General features: G+C 35.9%; 1 protein-coding gene across 1 annotated transcript in view; it reads right to left on the bottom strand.

Annotated features, from left to right (window-relative positions):
* Nucleotides 1–18,637, bottom strand: part of Peli1 (pellino E3 ubiquitin protein ligase 1) — a 55,733-nt gene extending 37,096 nt beyond the window's left edge. The window contains exon 1 of the mRNA XM_013357220.4: nucleotides 18,250–18,637. The gene's annotated coding sequence lies outside the window, so the exon portion shown is untranslated. The remainder of the gene's footprint in view (nucleotides 1–18,249) is intronic.
* Nucleotides 18,638–20,363: the final 1,726 nt, after the last annotated feature.

Genomic DNA, 20,363 nt, shown 5'->3' with positions numbered 1-20,363 from the left:
TTCACTGTACTACTCTGCAACTCTTGCTACCAGTGCCTTCAACACTGTGTGGGTGGAGGAAAGAAACTAAGACATTCAGAACAAAATGTGAAGTCAAGGGAAATTTTTAGACAGCAATGAATTGTGAAAATCACTTAAACTTAGAAAAATCTTTTGTAAAGAAACATAAATGGAGGCATTTTAATATATCCCTGGCATTTAGTGAAAAAAAATACTATGCAGAGAATACAATAAATTTACAGATCTTAACTGTTTAATTGGGCTCTTTTTTCATACAACTCAATAACTTGCCATTAAAACCATATTCAAATATGTTTTGTCTAATGGTTCTTCTTAATCCCATTTTAAAAGGAAGACTTTATCTGGAGATATATTGTTAGCTCATGCAATGTATTATTTCCTTCTTTTTGATTATAAAAATGTTCTTCAGTAAATACTTAGACTACAGTCATTTAAGACCACTCATTTAAGTCACACTGTATCTCTAAAAGCCTACTTAAAAAAGAACCATTTTATATTTGTAAAATACACAAAACCTATATAAATACCAAATACACTGCTGATTCTAGAAGATGCAGAATACAGTGTACAGTGGCTATTATTGCTGATCCACACACAAGCTCAGGACTTGTGACAGATGAAATTATTATTACCTTCCAAGATAATACATACTAAGTTATTGTGTAAATCACTGATTACCTCCTGAGAAATATAATATAATTTTTGTTAGAAACAATTTTCAAGCTGGGCATGGTTACGTAACCTATGCCTGTAATCCTAGAGCTTTAAGAGGCTATGGCAGGAGGATTGCAATTTCAAGGCCAGCCTCAGCAATTTAGTAAAACTGTCGCAAAAACCAAACCAAACCAAACCAAAACAAAACAAAACTAGACATGTCTCAGTGGTAAGGTGACCCTGGGTTAAATCCTCAATACAAAAAAAAAAAAAAAAAAAAAAGATTTTTCAATTCTGTTTTACATTATTAAAAAATTACTGTAGTAGTGTAGTAGCTAAAGAAGAAAGCTCCTCAATTTGATATGTCCCAATATAATCTATTAATTTTAATTTAAAAATTTCAAGCCATGTCTCTTTTGGACCTGCCTTAATTCAAATCTTCCCAAATTTTTCCTAAATTTATAGTGATATGACTCTCCCACTCTTCATCACATGCACTGAAAATTTGACAAAATACATAAAAAACGCTCAGCAAACAATTTTTAAAATATTATCACTACTTACTTCTGATATTTCAAGATCTACTTGATATGCCTTTTCCAATCAGAGTCTCTCTATCCCCTAAATTGGGTATAATTTTTTTTGAGCCAACAGTTTATGTGCAAATCTTCTAAGGACCTTATATCTAGTTTTGCATTACAGTTACATATAACCTTGTGCTATCATCTATTAAAGCTGAACACTCCTCCAAAGGAGAAACTGTCTTGCTCATTTTGCAGCACTTCAAAGAATAAAGGAAAAGAAGATTTAAAAAAATGTTTTCAAAGTTGTATCTTAAGGAATTATTTAATTTGGTGGAAAAAGAGTAAATATTTCTATGGTGTCAAGAAATATAAATTTTTTTCCTAGACTGTAGAATGTTAAAGTCTTTTGGGAATGGATATTCTCATTCATACATACATTAATATGACATAAGAAACAGGAGGAACTTTGCACTTTGTCTCTCATTTTGGGGGAGAGTAATCAGACCATGGGGAATTTATCTTCTATGTAATAAAAAGGGACTTTTCATTTTCAGACTAAAATTGGTTATAGAAATCAGCATGTAAAGCCTGTCAGTAGCTCTCACAAACCCTTACTCCTACTGTAGCTCTCTTAAAGACCCTAACCTAGGCAAGGACCTTGGCCTCACAGTTCTTTATGAATTTCTTGTTTCAAAAGCCCATTCGGCTTAAAACATTGAAGGACTAGCTCAACAAATTTGATTATTACAGCTAACAGGAAAATTAGTTAATATAGTATTTGTTAAAGTAGCGGCAAATTTCGATACATTTTCAAAGCCCTATTGGTAAAAAGTACTAGCAATTTCCATTTAAAAACAGTAACTTATATATAACCCAAAGTAGAACTAAATATCATATGTAAAAAAAAAAAAATCTTCCCAGTTTTTACCTAGGTCTTTTCTAATTAAGTACTAATTCTTAACCTGGAAAAGGTACTATCAAGCATTATGGACATCTGTTTTGTTGTCCAGAAAATTCACCCCTCCTCTGGTATAATGGTATCATTATTTCATTTCTGGAGGAAAACTCTTTTTTACTTTCAGTTCATGTCTGGTGGAGACTACACCCTCAAACTTGGCTGTGCATTAACTGTCTCAAAAACTTGAGCTTCATGTTCCTCTGGCCACAGGGGAGTGGACCAGCTAAGAGCCAATAAGATGCAATAAGACTTTGCCAAGGCTTCTAGGAAAAAGATGGTCACTCCTTTAGTTACCTGTGACACTGTGAGGTTTTAGAAGGTAAGGGAATAGAAGGTACCAGGAACACTAGATTAGAAAGCAACACTGAGGAAGCAGTCCTTAAAAACTTAGAGAAACGGAGTCCTGATAACATTATTTGCATCGTGAGTGGAGTCATTCTCGAAGACACACCTATCCTGGACCAATTTACACAAACCAATACATTTCCTTTCTCCTTCTCAATCCTGTTGAATTTTCCATTACAGCAGAAAAAGTCTTAACTAATATAAAAACTATTTCAAATGTGTTTGTCTCCCCCAAAGTAAACATACTAGGTCCCAGAATTCAGTTCCAAAAGTAAAAACTCTCGTCACAGATGATTTTAGCTTCTTAAAGTCTACCTTCCTCTTAAGGCCTTCTTCCCCTAAGTTCAAAGGCTACAAGATTTCATATCTTCTACCTTATATTGTCTCACTACAAAGGACTTTCTTTTCCCCTGCCACAAAGGAATAAAAAACTGACATTGGAAAAAAGAAAATAACAAGTAATGGGAGGAGGTGGAGGGGAAGAGCAAATCATCTACAGAAGCTTTAAATAGTAACCAGATGTGCTTTTTATTTTTACTAGGAGCATAAACAAATATCAGAGACTAAAGCTTAAAAAAATAAGCAGATTCAACTACATAAAGATTTAATACAAAGACATCAAAATACTAAAATCAAAGATCCTATTCAAAAAACAGCTGATGAAAATTAAAATTCACAGAAAAACTTCTTGGGAAATTAAAATGTCTTGGACTTTTAAAAACAGGCAAATCATTACATAATGTCAAAAGAGATACCAATTAATTTTATTTATAAAAATTCTTGATTTTAAACACACTATGTGGTTATGACACACTATTGAACCCCCAAGTCATTCTGAAAATGTTTAGCAAAAGAAGATTTAATAGAGTAAGTAAGTCACAACAACCAAAGTCATTACAAGAGTAATGTAAAATTAGTACTTCCACTTTCTAGGGATTTTGGTGACATAACCACTAATAAGAAAAAGAAAATGTATATGGAACAAAATGAAATTAAATGGAGGTATATTCTTAGGCTTCTCAGATGGTAGCAAAGTGAGATTTTATGTACATATTTTTGTATCTTGTACATCTTAAGCACTAGGTGTTGAGTGCTAGAATGCATTACCATACTCTTCTGATCACAAGGAGACCATTAATATGGAGTCTGTAGGCAAATTGATGAAATAAATTATTATTATTTGAGATGACATAAAATGGAGTAGTTAAGGGAGTTCTGGAGTCAGATGTCTATGTCCAACTATTGGCACCATCATTTAATAGTTGTGAGACTTGGACCAACTTCACTGAGGCTCAATTTCTTCACCTGTAAACCTGAGATAATAAATAACAACAACTAATACATATGCAGTCTTTAAGTGCCAAGCATTTTTCAAAGAGCTCTGTGTACTAATTCTTTAATTTCTAATAATGTTCCTAGGATTATTGTCTCTGTTATAAAGGAGGAGAGTGAGACAAAATCAGTTTAGTAAATTGCCTGAGGTCACAGAGCTACTACATCAGTAGGACTGACATCTGGGATTGGAACCTGAGACATCTTGGTTAAGGCTGATAGCTGTCTCCATTATACCCTATTAATATTACTTAACCTCAAAGGATTGTTATGAAACAAACAAAGGTCTAGCATATGGTAGCGGCTCTACAGAGGTCTTTAGGCAATCCCTTCCTAGTTATCTGAATATTTATATTATCAACTATGTAGAAATAATTAGTATGGAAAATATTTCCTGTTGAAGAAAATGTTTTGGAGTAGGAACAATGTTGGAAATTAGTTTTTATTAAATGTAACAAACTACTTAAAAAAATCTATGGTCTGGTACTCTTAGGGCTTCTGGAAATTTACTTTTGAGATACCTGTGAGAAAGTTAGAAAGATATAAATATACAAATCTGGCACTTGGAGAACTATGGGTCATAAATTTAAATCTGGAAATCTTCAATTTATATATCTGAAATGACCTATGGAAAAGAGTATGGAGTAAAAAGGAGAGTCTAAGACTATGGTTTCCAAGGTCAGATAAGATGAAGACTGGATTTAGCAAGATGGACACATTATATTAAGTGATCTCCACATCTATTTCAAAGGAATAATTAGATTTTATTATTTATTTAGCATCATTATATATCTTTTAATCAAGAACAGAAAGCATTTGAGATATGTTGATAATTATACTGAGATTTTCATTTTCCCCTCCCCTTCTGCCAGCCTTCATTAATGTACATAATTAACTAATGCATATTATTGTGAGGTATTCAACAGTTATACTATGATCTAATGAAATTTCTCAATTCCAAGTTAAGTATTAGGTGCTAGGGAGACAAGAAAAAACAGGACTTGTTCTCTGCCATTCAATTTATGCTAGACAATTTAATGTTAATATGTGGCACAAAAGAAGTGTTTGGGCACCATGGAAGCAAAGAAATACTCATCCCAGTTTGGAGGGGGGTTGTGTTAAGACTGCTTTTATAAAAAACATCTCACTCATTATCTGAGAAGCTCTATGTTCCCTAGATCCTGGGAACACAAAGACAATAAGCTTAGATGTCTATATACATGGCTTATACTTTAGTGAAGTATATCCACATATGTTAAAAGAGAAATTGTAATACAATTGAAGTATCAATCAAATAGCAGTAAAAAGTCCTGAGATCCAATCCTAAACCTAGAGAAGATTATATACAACAATAATATTCCAGATGGACCTTGAATAATGAAAAGATCTTAGTCAGAGACACTTATTCAACCCAAAGGGAAAAACATGCAGAGGTATTAAACAGTTTGGAGAAAAACATTATGGCTTAAGAAAAATAATGAAGGAAAGATGAGGGAGAAGCAGCGAGAGAGGCAGGTTTGTTAAACTATGTAAAGACTTTATAAACCAAGACAGAATCTGGAACAGATGTTATGGGAAATGGGAAACCAGTGCAGAGGACTAACATAACTACAATTATATTTTCAGATTTTCAACCTTGACAAACTAAAGTGGTTCCACCCCCTTGCCCTAACCTGTCCTCACCTGGTATCTCTGCTTTAGTAAATGGCATAGCCAAAAATTCAGAAATTGTTCATATCAGCAACTTGAAAGTCCATCATACTTTCTCTCTCATCTTGTATCCTACCCATCACATCCCCTATCAGTTGACTTCTAAAACATATTCAACTTTCCCCACTCAGGGTTTTTGCTCATGCTTTATTCTCAGCCTGGAACAACATTGTTCTGGCTCTCCATCTGGCTTCTTCTCATTCCTGAGACAGCTTAAGTGTTAACTCTTCAGAAGGCTTTCTCTGACAACCCAATATAATCCAGGTCCCCTCCTGTTACTCTGTCTCATAGCACCTTGCTCTGTATTGCCGCAGTCTGGCTGGGCACAAAATAACCGAGCTGCCACAAAGCCTTGTAGGTTCAAACAGCAACTCTTTATTCCTGAACTCTCACCGGCACTCTACACACACTTACTCTACACACACTTCCGGGAACACACTCCTTCCACCAGGCTTCCCACGCCTATTCCCCCGGGGAGAACTCAAGGGGAACTCCAAAGTAGGGGGCTTCGGAGGCAGCAGGATCCGCCCTAATCCCAGAGCCCCCTAATCCCAGAGTAGGATCACCTTTCAACCATTCCCTCTAGCAAAATGCCAGGCGTCATTCCATCTAAACTGTGGCTCTCAACACTGTCTGTACTTGTATACGTGCTTGCTTTGAATATCTGTCTCTAGTCTACGATTTTCATTAAGAAAGAACAGTCTCATTTTGTTCTTTCACCATATACCCACTGCCTGCCTGCACTGCACTATACATTGTAGATATTCAAGAAATATTTGGTTCATAAAAAAGAAATTTTAGGAAAAATAACTTGAAAGCAATATGGAAGATGTATAAGAAACACGTAAGGACGAGAACCAGGAAGATCGGATAAAAATAACCCAAAAGAAAGAGGATGAGGAAGAGCTGACCTAACATGATAGCAGTGAGGATGAAGGAAAGCAATACTTGGGAAATCAAGGCAGAAATGACAAGTTCCTGACAGGCATGTAGACAGTGAAACACTAACTTCCATCAGGACTGAATGAGGTACAAAAGGTATGGAAAGAAAAATAAGTCTGACATGGCAAGTAGCAAGAATCTGAGTTAATATAAATTAGTAGGCAGTTGAAAATTTAAGTGTGGCACACAGGGGATCCTGGGCTAGGGGCAGATCTTCCCTTCTCATTTTTCTTTTTACCAAGCCAAATCAGGATAATAATAATAATAACTGAATAATACTGTTTAATATTGTGTGCATGTACAGATATATAACAATGAATCCCATAATTATATATAATTATAATGTACTAATAAAAATACAGAAAAGAAAGAATAAAAACTTTCAATTTTTGAATACCTGCTTTATGTTTGATATCTAACTGAGGGCTGAATATAGACTCTATTCAATTATGTTACTAGTAACATACTCAGAGCCTTGAGAGATTAAGTAAACTGAATCAACTACCCAAAGCAACAGAGCTACTAATCAATGGGTGAGGATTCTGAATTCAGTTTCCTTCTACTCAGAGCCCCTTTCTAGCATACTACCTTACCTTTAACTTGAGTGACTACCTTTACTGTTTTTCAGGAAAGGGAAAAACATCAAAATTAAAGGAGTTGTCAGAATGAGAAAATAGGGAACAAATCCATGAAGAAGAGGATTCAAAAACAACAAATTTAGTAGTGATGTTAAAGAGATAGAGAGAAAGAAGTAGCATTAAGATGTAAAGACCCTCTAATCCAGAAGAAGATTTGGAAATTACCTAATAAGTAAAACTTTAGTTTTGATGTTTTTGGTACAGTTGCACAAGTACAGGCATATGAAAAATGAAGAATCTCAAGCTCTTTTCAGATCTAAAGAATCAGAATATGCCTTTTAATATGATCCCTAGGCAATCAATACAATACATTAATGTTTGAGATGCACTGATGTGATACCATTACTTAGATAAGAATACCAATCAGGTTAAAAAACTGTTTGCAGAGCTAGAACTCAGGCCTCTGTGTCTAGCATTCATTCTTTTTCACAGTGCACACTCCACACAAACATATCACTTTGAACCTGAGGTTTGTATCACAGAACTGTTAGAACTTGAATTTAAATCAAATTATCACTAAACATTTTGATTTTTTTTCATCCCATGTAGAATTTAAAGTGTCCCTGTGAATTTTCTTCAATATTTTGTTTTTAACATTACTACATAAAACATAAACATACTATTCTTGATGACAAGAATTCTTATATTCATGCAGTTAAGCTTTGACCCTGAGCACTCATTGTAAAGACACAGTAGACTCAGAAAGGAAGAGACTTCTTTCAAATCATTTAAAGTCATGGAATCTTGAAGTTGGAAGAGACCTTATATGATTGGGATGACAAACAGATTTCACCTAGAATACCAACTATATAGTTTCTGACAGTGCTGTATCAAAAAGAAGTCTGAATATGGTTTGGAATCCAGCTTTAGTTATTATCAACCAATGGGCTGCTTCAAAAAAGGACATAGGTGCTACAGATTAACTGATCTTGTAAAGATAAAGAAACTAGGGCCCAGAGAGGCTAAATGAAATATATGATATCACATATTAAATGGACCAGTACTCTAGTTAGGTCTCTTAACTTCAGGTGTAGTAGTTTTTATCATATTCCTACTGCTTTTCCAGATACATTTATTCAATTTTTAAAATTCCTTTTCAATTAACATATAAGAAAAGTCAAACCAATTAAAATTTAACTAGAAATAAACCCTTATATGGTTTTATTAGGTATTAAAGAATTTGTAACCCAATAATAAAGCACACATGTAAATACACTTAAGGATTTAAATGAAGCCCACAACCTCTTGGTTGTATTATTATGATCAATGAATGATCACTGACTAAGGTTGCTTCCTAACAATTTTACTTCATGGTGAATTTTTCCGTATGACAACTCTTCTTTATAGAGTTTAGCCATGATGACTCAGGGCACCTAGATGCCATAAAGGCGTTTTCAATTTAAGGGGTAGGAGGAAAATGAGGGGGCCTACTGAATCATTAACAGCCCACTCAGTTATGAAACCTTGCAAATTCTTTTTGCAAACCATTTTAAAGGCGGCTTGGAGGTAATTCTGTCAAAAGCCTTAAAGACTAGTCTAACAGATGAACTATGTAAATAAATCAACACACTATTTCTAAAAGAGATACAAGTTGCTTTTAGCAAAATGTGATTTTGTTGAACAAATTTCAGTAGTGAATTAAAAGAAAAATGTTTGGTATCAATAAAGTTATAGATGTGCTCTAAGTTCAGCAGTTTAAAATTTATCACAAAATTTAAAATTCACCTCAAAATTCATCACAGCTCCTTTGGTAACCTAACAGGACTAGTTCAGAGACTGAATCATCCTATTTTAAATAAAAATTACAGTAAAGCATTAAGTACACTTAAAATGCTTTCTGATACATGAAGTCTGCACATAGGGCTGTGGTTTCTAATTAGATTCAGTCACTACTCTACAAAAGATACATGTTTTAACACACTTTCTTATGAATGATAACTGATTTTATACTTTGGATGTTTTAGATGATGGTAAATTTAAAGAATGCTAGTGAGAAACAAGTAGAAGAAAAATCCATCATGTTAACTAGGTCTAAAAGGACAGAAAATCAACTTTTAGTGCTTCCAGTACATGCATATCATTAAATCTGACTTAAACCCAGAGGAACATTAAGTACAGAGGACAGTATATGCCAAGAACCAGGAATACAACATTAAGGTTTTAAAGAACAAATTGTTTTCACTCACTGTAAAAAAAATAAAATTGAACTCAACTGTGCCTTCTAAAGATTAAGCCAATCTTAAATGTTGAGCACTATAACATGCAACTAGGAAAATCAGAGTCAATCACTTCATAATTCACTTTATCTATTTTTTTTTTCTTTTCAGTACAGGGGATTGAACTGAAAGGTACTCTAACACTGAGCTACATCTCCAGTCCTTTTTATTATTTTGAGACAGGGTCTCCCCACATTTTGCGGGCTTGTCTCAAGCTTGTGATCCTCCTGACTCAACCTCCCAAACTGCTGGGATTATAGGCACATGTCACCATGCCCAACTTTGTAATTCATTCTTGTGGAGGGAAGAAGTTATAAACTTTACCACATTACCAATCTTCTCATCATTTCTACTTGACTGTCAAAGAAAAGCTCAATAGAAATCCAGAGAGTTTTTGTCATCAGGTTGTGTACGATCAACTATAATTATGATCTAGATGAAATACCCAGTTGTTTACCATTTTGGAGAAAGACAAAAAACACTAAGAACTGGAAATAGCTTTTGAAATTCCACTAGGCTGTCAATTTCATTAAACTTTGCTAGTTTAGGTATATAGATTCTGGATGGATACAGGATTAATTACTGGGCTTTCAAATCATTAAGTCTATTACTGTTTCCTACATTATTGAGTTAAAAAATATTGTACTCTGCAGGTCAAACAGTTATCTAGCAGTGTCTAGCTGATAGAATACATTGTTTCTACCAGAATACACGTTTAAAAAAGGGGTGGGGGGGAGCAAGGAAAGTTAAGACAGAAGAAGTAAGGCACAAATAGAAAAAGTGTTATACTTGCTATCTGCATGTTACTTTTTAGGCGCTTAATTCATTTTAGGTCCACTTTATGAGATACTGTGGAAGAGCGACGGGCATGATTAAAGATGGTGAAGGACCATAGACAGAGATAGTGGCAGAATAATGTAAAAATGAAAATGAGAAAGGCAGGGACATGAAATTATGAGTTATCTTGCAATGCACGAATTCAGAGTAACCATCTAAAATCTGTTGTTGCAAAAACTTAAACTTAATAGATTGAATTTTCAAATAATTCTTAATCTTAATGTTGAAGTAAACATAATAAGATATTCTTTTAGCAATGCAACTTCTTTTCTCTAAATAGAAGTTTTATTATTTTCATTCTCTAATTTGAGTCTTAGCTCATTAGGTCCTAGTTGTGTAAGTAGATCCAAGTTACAAGAATTATCTCTGGCAATGTTTACTATTTTGCGACAACCATTATTTTCCCTTCTTTCCTTCTTTTGTTCCTTATCCCCTCTTTTTTCTTCCATTACAAGTTATTTATTTGTTCTACATAAGTGGAAGTAAAAAACATTCATGATTCTACTACCAAATCAACAGACTGAAAGCTATTTCTAAAATAAGCATACTTCAGTATGATTATCACAGAATTTCAAAGTTCTTTATGAAAAACTGCCATTTTTATTTTACAGATGAATCAAAGATAGCTTTTTAAAGACTTTCAAAGTCAATGGAAAGCCCAGGAATTAAACATGAGCTCTGTGTTCCACCCTAATAGGCTAGTGTTTAAAACCCTTTAAATAATCCAGCCTAGTAGATTAATCCTGATGGTATGAACAGTGTATGAAGAATGGGTCTGGTTATCTATTTACATATACACATGCATATATACATATATGTACACACATATACACCAAAGGGATGAAAACTAAATGAATCGGCTTGATTCCAAACAGTTTACTGAAAAATGTTTAAAATAGGAAGCTTTGTTAAAGTATTCCTTTTATGGTTATGTACATATGGTCTTAGTGATCACTAGATAATTTCCTATATAATGAAAGTTCACAAATTCTACTTAATGCCATTAAATTTTAATTACTACTGGTTAAAAATTCAAATGGAAAAAGTTGTGTTCCCCCATTGCTATACATTATGTGTAACTAACTAGAAATCCAATTTAAAAAAAAAATCCAGTTTTTCTTTTTCCTTTTTTTTAAAATAATTTTTTAGTTGTAAATGGACACAATGCCTTTATTTAATTTTTATGTGGTGCTGAGGATCAAACCCAGTGTCTTCCACATGCAAAGTGAGCACTGTACCATTGATCTACAACGTCAACCCTAAAAATCCAAATTTATCAAGTGTTTTCTTTGACATTTAAAAACATCTGGGGTTGGGGATATAGATCAGTTGGTAGAATGCTTGCCTAACATGCACAAGGCTCTGGGTTCAATCCCCAGCACCACCAAAACAAACAAACAAACAAATTGGTCTGTATTCTTATTTTAAAAATGTGGATGACAACCAATTTTCTATAGTTTTTTTTTAAATATTGGGTTTTTTTTAGTTGTAGATGGACACAATACCTTTATTTTATTTATTTATTTTTATGTGATGCTGAGGATTGAACCAAGTGCCTCACACATGCTAGGCAGGTGCTCTACCACTGAGCTACAAAACCAGCCCTTTCTATAGTTTTAATAATAAAGATTTAAAACTTGAAACAATTACTGATCTGAGTAAAAAATACAAGATTCATCTATCAACAATGTACGTTAGTCTTTCAATTTCCCAATTGTCCACCATAGCAATAAGTTATACAATTTTTTACATTTTAAAATGTCATCTGGGGCTGGGGATGTGGCTCAAGCGGTAGCGCGCTCGCCTGGCAGGCATGCGTGCGGCCCGGGTTCGATCCTCCAGCCCCACATACAAACAAAGATGTTGTGTCCGCCAATAACTAAAAAATAAATAAATATTTTTTTTAAAAAAAATGTCATCTTTTTAGTCTGGAATGTATGATATAAATGAAACATCTGCAATGACTGGTTTGAGTATTTAGACATTAAGAAATGCACATGGGCCAGAAGTGGTGGTGCATGCCTATCTATAATCCCAGCAACTCTGGAGGCTGAGGCAGGAGGATCACCAAGTTCAAGGTCATCCTGAGCCATTTAGCAAGGCCCTAAACACCTTAGCAAGACCCTGTCTCAAAATAAAAATAAATAAAGGATTAGGGATGTGGCTCAGTGGTTGAATGTCCCTGCGTTAAATTCCCAAAACCTGCCCCCCCCCAAAATAAAGCACATGACTTGCTTTCATTTGTATTTAAAGTATTAAAATTTAAATATCCAAATGAACTTAGTGCCTTCATACTAGTCACACACAGAGTATTATACCCTTATTCCAAATGATGCTACAATTGTCCAGAATTTTATTAAAATTCCTGTTTAGTCTATGGGTGGATCTGATTTTTAGAAACAGAGTTGCCTTCTCAGAGTGGATCCAATTATTATAAATACCCTCAAGTTATTTCCTATATTCTGTCAAAATCTTTTGAGTCATATCTGATAAATAAGATGAAGTATCATGTGGCTCATAACCCCTTTTTCCTTAAAAACAAGGAGTAAATACAAAGTAAAAAGCTATTTTCATGTGTGGCTTAGACTGGCTTAAAAGGCAAGCAAAAAAAAAAAAAAGGACTAAAAATATTTTGAGTAATGTTAGTATTACTAAAGAAGTGTATAGCTTCCATGGTGACTACTCTAAAATAGAAGACTTATTTTAGGTTAGTGTTTCTACATTAAAACAAAGATGGACTAGTCCTATTCAATCTACTCTTTACTACCTTCTCTTTACCATTGTGACTTTATTATCTGATACTCTGTTTCAATCTGATCCACTCTAATCTTTCAATTTCTTGTCTAACACCTCCCAACCCCTGCCCAGATCCATTGTATTTGCTGTTCATTCTGTCTGGAATGTCTTGCACAAAGACTACCTACAAGTCTCATTCTTACCTCCTTCACTTTACTCAAATATATATCATCTTCTCAATGAGGTCTTTTCTGAAAAGACCTTGCCCTAAAAACTATATCCTCCTCCTATCCCTTACTTGTGTCTCACATATCCCCTCTTCTTCCCTGCTTTGTGTGTCATGTGTGCATAAAACCTGATGGAAATTTTCCAACACACAGAAGTGGAAAGAATATGTGTCTATATGGCATCTTCCATCAACAAAATATATAGTCAATCTTGTTTCAACCATATTCTCACTTCTAAATTATTTTAAAACAAAAAAAATCTAGACATTTTAATTCATATATATTTCCATAAGGCAAGGACTTAAAAAAAAAGACTAAACATATTTTGAGTAATGTTAGTATTACTAAAGAAGTATATAGCTTCCATGGTGCCTTAAAAGTCAATAATTCCTTCAAATTAAATATCCATTGTTCAAGTTTCCCCAATTTTTCATAAATGTATTTTTAAAGTTAGTTTGTTCAGAGCAAGATCTAACTTAGGTCCTTTTACTATATTTGGTGGCTATGCCTCTTAAGTCTCTTAGAAGTCTTATAGTTTCCTCCCCCTCTCTTTGTTTCTTGCTATTTATTTTCTGAAGAAACCAGGTCACTTTTCTTGAAACATGAAATATTTTACTGTCTGAGTTTTATTATTAGAATGTAAACACCAGGAAGGACAGATTTTAGTCTGTGTAACATCAGTACCTACACCAGTCCCTGACATGTAAAAGCATCAAATAAATAATGAATATTTGGCACTCATTCTAGAAGTCCATTGCCTATCCAATAGCAAAAATCGCTAAGCACAGCACTCTTTATTGCTATATCTGAATTAGGAACCCCAGTTTTCTAAACACAGCACTCCAGGCAGTGACCATTGGCAAGTGGATTTGGTACCCAAGATGGTACCTATTTGCTATCCCTGCTTTAGACATCTTCAGAAGTGTACTTCTACCCCAAACAGATTTGAATGCACCTTCTATGCTGAAAATTTAGCATGATAAATTGCTGAATGTATTTCTTGTTAAGTATGTTTAAACATTTCATAGCTTATTTTAGACAGTTTGGGGGAAAAAATAAACTGCAGCCAAAAAATAATAGAAAAAGGAACTACAGATGATGATGGGAAACTGGGGATACTACATATTTTTAGAATCAGCAACATCCCAAGAGATTCATTACAAAATAAAAATCAGTAACAAATGCTTTGAGAAGTAAATTACATGTGTATTGAATTAATTTTTTGAAACTACATGAATGGTCAAGATTAACTAAGGGATGATGACAGATGTGAGGATCTTCCCATTTATATGCATAAGCAACACAATCTATTTTTCTCTAAATGGTATTTTGAGGTATAAAAGTACTTCAGGGGTGAAACTATAGTATTAGGTAGAATCCGTTTCTCTGGAGTTTACTGTCAGCAAGAAAATATAAAACATTTTGTACAACATTCTGAAAAAATAAATCTTCTCAGAATCATTTACAATTAATTTCTCTTAAATTATCTGATGAAACCCTTTCTCTCCAAGTTTATTGGCGAGAATAAACAGATGTTTATGTTTCAATTACCTATTTCTACTAAAAAAGAAAAAAATCAGAAACTCCCTGGCATTCACTCCATCAATCTTATTTTCTCTTTAGCACTTTCAAATTCATTCAGCAGCAACAAAAATCACTTAGAACCTTCTAAATTTAATACGTTGGGCAACTATTTTCAACTTTTGAAAGAAAAAAATGGAGAAATGATAATTCAAGATAACATGAAAAAAAAACTAGTGGCAAAACCTGGAATCATATCCAGATCTTTCAGTGATCAATATTTCTTACTTTGAAGTTCCTGCCTGTCAGTGGAAAGTTTTTCTCTAACAGAGGTCAACTTTAACAAAGAACAACAACAATAAACCACCCACTACCACAAACAATAAAATCTCCAATAACCCAAATCCCTTGAAAGAAAGAATACTATTTATTTCTGCGTAATATATTTAGAAGGAATCTGGGAAAGGTGCTACCAATCTATAAATGGAACAAATTGAAATGCACTGTTTATAGACTTCCTCAACTAGAATTTTGTCTCTTTTTTATATGTGCTACTGGGAATCTTTAATATTGTACCCTTTAAATTTGTCATCATTTTCTTTCTTTCTTTTTTTTTTTTTTTTGGTGCTGGGAATTGACGCAGGGCCTCAAATATGTTAAGCAAGTGCTTTAAGCTACAATCCCAGCCCCTACATTGGCTCTTAAATCTTCCTCAGTTAAAAGATAAAATTGGAATAATACAATTTTTCCAAAGAAACTCCTAAAACCACCTCAGTGCTATCATATATTGGTCATTATAAAACTTTAATATACACAGTTAAAATATATACAATAAAATAATTCTATAAATCTTTCTGACATAGTACTAGGGTAGACCTATACTGATGTTCCAAGATAAAATGTATGTATATATGTAGAAAAGACAGTTTTCAACTCTAACTTTTGCCTTAAAATTGTTATCTGCTAATACAAGCTTCTGTATGAAAACATTAGTTGTTCACAAAGAGAATTATTACAATCTTTATCCCTGGAGCTACTGGACAACCACAATAAAGTATATTTGGAAATGAGAATTTTTAAAATACAATTGACGTTCTGACAACCTGAAAGGAAGCTGAAACTAAGTTAAATGGAAACATCCTTAATCTTCCCCTCAAAACTTGCCCAAGTGGCACTCAGCAGTATTAAACTCAGTTTCCCATTGAGTACTTTTCAGTCATTTGTTTTAAGGGAACTCAAAAGAAATAAGGACACCTGCAAAACCAGACTTCACCAAGTCCACAATGACTTCTGCCTTTGGAACTCTAGGGACTAAGTAAAAACTCTGTGCTACAAGCTTCCCTAAAGTACAAATGCCACTGTTAAATCTGGTAAATACCATAGGAAATACTTAACACAACTCTAAGGTTATTAAATACCAGGTTTTTTAAAGGAGGGCAGATCTGCCACTAAGGCAGATTTCCAGTTTATTTTTTTTCAAATAATACATTACTACCAGGCTAATAAAAATCTAGGTGACAGTTTCTTAAGGGTTTTAACTTTATTAGATGAGGTACGATAACCATTTCACTACATGCAATTTTTTTGCATTTAACTGTTCTAATTTCCAATTGTTTTAAACTCAAAGACTCTTTTAATAAACTACAGAAAAAGGGAAAGGCTAGAGACTTGAGGGGAAAATAACAAATGTCTAACTTTCATTTTCTGATGTAAACAACAGAATGTAAATACTGAGGGGTACCTATATTGTACATAATCAAATTCAAGAGAATCTAGGATAAGTGAACATATTCACTATTACTACAGTTCTGATCACTGTTCATCTCAGGAAGAGTTGTAGAAACAATGCTTGATTTAAATTTTTGGGACCTTCCAGTTTAGTATCCACTAAATAAAACTACAGAAATAAATAAAATTGCCCTCAGAGTCAAGTATTTTACTCCAAAAGTTGTTGATATGAACAAAAAGCAAAGAATTTATATGCTATATTTATTTAATAAGGACAATGTTTTCCTTAAACCCAAAGGGGTCTTTACACTGAGCTATATTCCCATCTCTTTTTAATTTTTAAATTTTGAGTCAGGGTCTCCCTGAGTTGCTGAGGTGCCCCAACTTGGAGAACTTGGGTCTTGGATGTAAATCTGATTACTTGAGAAAACAGTTCCCTGTTAGGTATAAAGAAACTGTATCAAAAACCAAAAGAGAAAAATTGCACGAACTTAACCTCTACAATTCAAAAATTTAAATTCACACTAGTATGGAAAATGAATAATAAACTCATTTCTCCTCAATTGTAAGAGTAATATATATTCAATGTCAAAAAAACAAAAACAAAAACAAAACAAAAAAAGCCATCTCTGAAACAAAAGATCACTTGCTATGAAAACAAAGTAACATTTTGTAGAGTAAGAAAAAGTAAATAGTTTTTGAACCAATACAAACAGATAATCATTCTAAAGCACTTAATAGCTTCAGTTCTTAGTGCAATCAGCACCTTATGGATAAGGTGCTCCATAATATTTGTAGATACACTATTTGATGATTAAAGGATGGGACAATTGTTGGTGACCAAATCAAGACACATTTCCTTGTGTGTAGTGGCTAAAATCTTGAGTGACATTAACACAAAACAAAACAAAAACCCTATCATTCCGTCTCATGAGAGACTTGTACCTATAAAAATAAAAGTAGATGGTGAGTTTATGATTTACAGTATTTTCTCCACTCAGAACATTTTTCAGGAAGTCCTTTGAGGTTTTAAGATTCAAACATTATGCACTAAGAATTATTGTTTGAACTACCTAACAATTACCCAGACTTCTTTCAGACTTCAGTTAACCTGTACGTAAAATGAGCATCTTAAACTTTTCCACGGGGCATTGGAGAACGAGTTATTACTCATAAACGCTTTCAGATCCTCAGACACCAGGCGCGGTAGATCAAGCGTATCCATCAATTTGAGAGCTTTCCGACCTCAGTTTACCCACTGGACCGAAACGGGTGTATTAACTTGCTTGGCAAAGGCCCCGGAGCTGAAATTAATTAGTGTTTTTAAAAATGCTCTGAGATCCAAAGATGAAAGGAAATGTGAGAGACACACAGAGATGATGACAATCATCCTAACAATAAAAAGAATGACTAACTTGGAAGTCTGTGTTATGTAAGGGAGGAGAAAGAAGTTATCAGATCCGCTCAAACAAAGCAAAAGCCCACTGCCCCCTTTGTTTCTCTTTCATTTCCCTTTGCCTCCCGCCACCCGCAGGGCTCCCCTCCCGCCCCAGGAGAGCGCGGCCCGCCAGGCGCGGGGCCGGGAGTCGGACGCCGCGCGCCCGCTCTCCGGCAGTGGGGGAGGGCGCGTCGGGCCGGCTCCTGACAAAGGCGCTTCCTCCTGCGAGGGCGCGGGATGCAGGAGCAGCAAACTCCGCTCCCCACCGCCTCCGGGCGCGGCACGAGGGCGCGCAGGCGGGCGGGGAGAACCGGCCGGCCCGCCGCAGGGACAGCCGCCGAGGAAGTTGAGAGCCCGCCTTCCCCGCACCTTTGGTTACCCCTGCCTCGACCCCTCCCGCGCCGTGCTGCAGCCGTACTCACCGGACAACTGCTGGTGGCCGGAATGCCAGCGCGGCCCCCGAGACCCAGAACGTGGGGGTGAAGAGTGCGTGCGCGGGGGGCGCGAGCAGACAGCCTGGCGTTCCGCCGCCGCCTGCCTCGCCAGCCGGCCAAGCCCCACGAGGCGAAGTTGACGGCGGAGCCGAGAGCTGAGGAGCCGCGGAGCGAACGAGAACGCTTTGTGGAGCGCTCCCGGAGGGCTAGAGACAAATCCGGTCGCGCCGCACCGCTGCTGCTGTTGTTGCTGTTGCTGCTGTTGCTGCTGCTGCTGCTGCTGCTGCTGACGGCTGCGGCGGCGGCGCCCCCCGACGGTTCCTCCGCCTCACACTGCCTCTGGGTCACTGACACACACTCTGAGGGAGGGGAGGGGTCTAACAGGAGGGCTGAGCCTGAGGGAGGGGACGGGGGTAGGGCCACAGCGGGAGGCGGTGCCGCGGCACCGAGAGGACTCCTGGGAATTGTAGTTCTCGGACATTGTTGTGGAGGATCCCGGGGTCCTGGTTCTGAGCTGCGCATGCTCGAAAATGTTCGCGTCCCGCCCCCACACCGTTACCATGGTCACTGACTCTGTAAGGGAGCGTATGCAAAAGATTGTTGAATAAACAAGGATGGTCCTGTGTCTTAGTGTTGTTGAGGAACCGTCCCATAGTGGGTCCTACCTACTTCGCTCCACCTGCAACAGCTAGCCTCACCACACACAAGTGCCCCGTGCAATCTAACGTTCTCCGGATATTTCAGCCTTCTCTGCTGCTTTTCTTCCACATATCCTGAATTACAAATACCCCATTTCCCTTGCTTGATTCAAGTGAATCCTGTGTTAAACTCAAATTTCTTTACCTAAAACACTGAAATCTTGTTGCTTCCAGTAATTTAACAATGAGGTTGTGAAATTGTTAGTAACATCACCACTAACAGAATCCCATAATTTCTTTGCTCAGTTAGTCTCATCTAATTCTAGTGCCAGCAAAAGTAAAGTTCAGGATTAAGATCGCTGAATTTTACTTGATCATATAAAATAATTAAGATCTCTTCACTTTAAGGCCTACGATGCCTAAGACATACACATTTCATTAAGTGCCTGTAAGTTCACAAGGTGAGTGTAAAGTTGAAAATGGTTCACTGTATTAGCAAACTTTCATTTGGCAATAAGAAATCTGAACCAAGCTTATGAGTATGTTGTTGGGCTGGTCAGCTAAGTCTACACCCATTCTGGGCACCCAGGTATGCATAGGTGGTGGTGAAGGGTGGAGAAAGCCAGGACACATGACTGGCTCTCCAGAAGGCTAGAAGTAACCTGTCTCAGGTTCATTGTTTTTCTCATTTCAGTCTACTTAGAACCCCACACCCTGGAAGAAAAAGATTAATGCTTAGGAATCAACATACATTTATGGGAAGTCAAAGTTTTTGAAAGGAGTCTCAGTATCAGAAATCCTGATTCCTTCAGACCACATAATTGTTTGCTCATTCAAAATACACTTATTGAATGTCCTTGTGGCAGGCACTTTACTGAGCCTCAGAAATAGAGGTACAGAAATGCAAAGGAAACATTCCTTGTTTTCAAAGTGCTTACTTTGCAAAGGAGATAAACACTACTATAGTAGAAAAGTGCATAACCCCCCCCCCCCCGGACTCAGGCAAGGTCAAGAGATTCTTCAAAAGATCATTTGAATTTGAGAATAAATAGAAATGGGAGTATCTGTGTATTTAGTGCCAGAAAAGTGGGGAAGAGCTTTGGAGGGCAGGGAGAGCAACAAGTGTGAAAATATGGGAAGCATGTAATCAAAGAACATTTTGGTTCAGCATTGCGGGAAGTAGAATGGAGTTGGGGACAGTGGCTAGAGAAGCTGTTGAAAAAAAGTAAGGAGACAGCCTAGATGATGATGAATCTTGTACAATATGCTAATGTGGACTTTTTTCTGGAAATAATAGAAAGCCACACCAGGATTGTAAGCAGATGAAATTTTGATAAGGTACGCATTTTAGGAAGATTACTCTCTGTAGTGTAACATGTATGGGGCATGATACAGTATTATACTGGAAAAGATAAGAGAATGAACTAAGGTACTGGTGGCAGCAGGATTCAGAACTGAGAGTAA

The sequence above is a fragment of the Ictidomys tridecemlineatus genome, chromosome 12, assembly GCF_052094955.1.
Source record: "Ictidomys tridecemlineatus isolate mIctTri1 chromosome 12, mIctTri1.hap1, whole genome shotgun sequence".
Classification (NCBI taxonomy): Eukaryota; Metazoa; Chordata; class Mammalia; order Rodentia; family Sciuridae; genus Ictidomys; species Ictidomys tridecemlineatus.
This window is presented reverse-complemented; position numbering and strand designations above follow the sequence as displayed.